This window comes from Lactuca sativa, chromosome 4 (assembly GCF_002870075.4).
Source record: "Lactuca sativa cultivar Salinas chromosome 4, Lsat_Salinas_v11, whole genome shotgun sequence".
Taxonomy (NCBI): domain Eukaryota; kingdom Viridiplantae; phylum Streptophyta; class Magnoliopsida; order Asterales; family Asteraceae; genus Lactuca; species Lactuca sativa.
Window position 1 is genome coordinate 150039280 of NC_056626.2, and position 3099 is coordinate 150042378.

The following is a 3099-nucleotide window of genomic DNA, read 5'->3' on the forward strand; positions in this document are numbered from 1 at the left end:
TTTTGTTCTTAATGTTGGTTCTAACTTCTTGTTTTTTCCTTTTTTTTAAACAGTTACAAGGGACCTGAATAGGGGTTTTCTGAATTTGTAGTGATGGCTGCAGACACTGAAGATTTTGAAATGATTTCCCATATTCAATTCCTTACTAAATATAAGGTATATTTCCAATATCCCATATTCCATTCCTTACTAAATATAAGGTATGACACCTGAAATTGTACAAGGGAGGGGCCATGATAAGGCCGCTGATTGGTGGAGTGTTGGAATTTTACTTTTAATAAATCACTATTAAATTCCCATTACTTTTAGCGTGAGGGTAATAATGTAATTTTGTTCGACCTTGTATCTGTATCAGTTCTTAGTAGAACTTTTTTTTAACAATGGAGAAGGATGGATAAGCCAAAAAGGAATCACGGGTGGCTATGATTCTGTTTTCCATCAGATCTATAGTCATATTGTAAAAATCATACCTTGAGCTATAGAACTCAAACGGACCCCAAACCAGTTCCCAAAGTTCACAAATTGAGTTGGCTAACTTTCTTAAGCAGCCCAACTTCACTGGTAAGGACTTTATCTATGTGCAAGAATGGAATCTTTGCTGTTAGGTCTGATCCGGGTCTGTTCTGATATGTCATTTTGTTTTCATCATTTATAAGGCTTGGAAAAGGATCCAGAGTGATTCCAAGTTTCTATATGTTCCTGATATTATGAATTTCAGATCTGGAGCAGATGGGGTGTTATTTCCAATTATAAATTGGTTAGAATTGATCCAGACTCCAGATCAGTGGGCAGTCACCAGCTTTTACTAGTGTTGTGATTGTCCACAATGTGAATTTTATATCCGGAGCTTGGGAAATGCTTTTCATTCAATTCCAACTCTGAGACTTTCATTTGTATGTCCTTTACTTCTCTGAATTTTGGTATGGACGAATTCTACTCACAAGTTGGGTAGAATTGGCCAACCTCACTTGACTGTCTTGTTGGAGATAGAAGTGATACACCTTTTTGTAAAATTCATATTTAATTCATCCTTTGGAGTTAGAAGGAGTTCTTTATAGTTCTGGAATCCTGAACAATCATAGTTTTCTATAAAATTTAGTTAAAGCTATGTTTCTGTTTTAGATTTTGGAGTAAATCCGTTTTGAACAGCAGGTCTGTTTTAGAGACCTTGTTGTGATTACTCTTTTCTCAACTCATAGCTTCATTACTTCTCCTTTCTAACCTTTAGTCCTTCTAAGATGGATTTTAAAAGTTTAAAATTTTTGCAAGTGTGCTATTGAAAATGAAGATAAACCCAATTGTGCTACTGAAAATGAAGAGCTTGTTCAGGTATCTCAATTTCCAGACATACCCTTTTGGGTTTTTCACTTTCCTGAAATACCCTTTTTGATCTTTTACAATTTACAAAAATACCCTTCTTGGTGCCTAGGAGTTACAGTGTTACCAGTTGCAGTTGTAATATATATATATATATATATATATATATATATATATATATATATATATATATATATATATATATATATATATATATATATATATATATATATAGGTTGCAGGACAATGGTGAACAGTCAAGATTCGTATGCACAACCAGTTGCAGTTGCAGCCACACATGGTGTGGTGGATGTGTACCATGCATACGGTGGGGCTGCAAGCGGACAAACCCTTCCTGTTCAGGTTACTTATGCTGAAAACTATGGTACCCAGCAAGATCCCTACTCTTCTGCACACACATCATAATCAAAAAGTTTATAACATCAATTCCGATAATATACTATATTCACTATTGTTATTGTAGCCTTTCAGGTTTTGTTTAAGAATCTGAATGTTGATTTGAAGGAAGTAAGCCCATCATCCCTTCTTATGGACAAGTGAGAGAAGTTGAAGGAAGCCCTGATTTTTCCAACAAGATGTCGGGTCAACTCAACAACCACCAATGGTTGGAGAAGTTAAAAAAACAAAGTATTATCTTATTGATTAGCGATTACTGGTGTTGAGCTTTAAGCAATTTCAGGCCCTCTATTTATTAATCTTTTATAAGCTAGATTGTTGTTTTCTTTCCTTTTTATAAGTTGAATTGTGGCTAGAAATTATAGTCATCTATTCAAAGAAGGTGTTGGAACGTGAGTTCAAATTGATGACCCTTTTACATATAAATTTGATTAACAAATTGTACAATGAAATGCAAAGAATAATTATGGGAAGGAGGTTAAGTATTAATCTCATGAATGCTGCAAACGTATTTGTTTCTCTCAATTCACCTTTTGAAGGACCTGGCACGTGTCTATATTACAGAACCTGTAAGTTTTTTTTCCTTTCTTTTATGGGTAAACTACAGGAAATAACCTCCTACTTTATTACTCTGTATAGGATGTATATGTAACAATACTTTACACATGATATCAAACAGGAAAATGAGGTAGCTAACTAAACTAACTACTTCAATTTTCATATACTTCAATAAAAAATTAAAATATATTATGTTTGTTAATGATTTTGTATTGCAGGTACCTTTTCAACACTTTGCTGAGAAAATTGGTGGCTATCTTTTGAATAGGAGGAGTTAATAGGTATTTAGACATGCATACCAAAGATAACATTTTGTACAGAGAGTTCTTGGCACATAGGAAGCTAGATAATGCAATTGTATATAAATGAGTTCATTTTTTTTATAACATTTACTCACTACTGGAATAGTTATTTGTATTTGACATATTAGTGAAATGAATTATCTTTTTTATTTATGGTATTTTATTTTGTATTTTGAGATTTTTAATATATTATTTAATTTGAAAATTAGAAAAATCTATAAATAATATTTTTTTTAAACATTTAAAATTATGATACGCAAAAATGTGTGTCATCTTCATTTATGACATGGCCTTTCTTGACAGTGGCTTTCTTGTTACGCATTGCGTGTCATTAACACGCGCGTCGTAAGGTTACGACACGTGAATGCGTATCGTCTTCCTTTATGACAGGGCCTTCCTTGATACGCATTGCGTGTCGTAAACGCGCGTCGTAAATGCGCGTCGTAAATGCGCGTCGTAAATGCGCGTCGTCTATAGACGACGCGCAAAAGCACGTCGTCTTTCT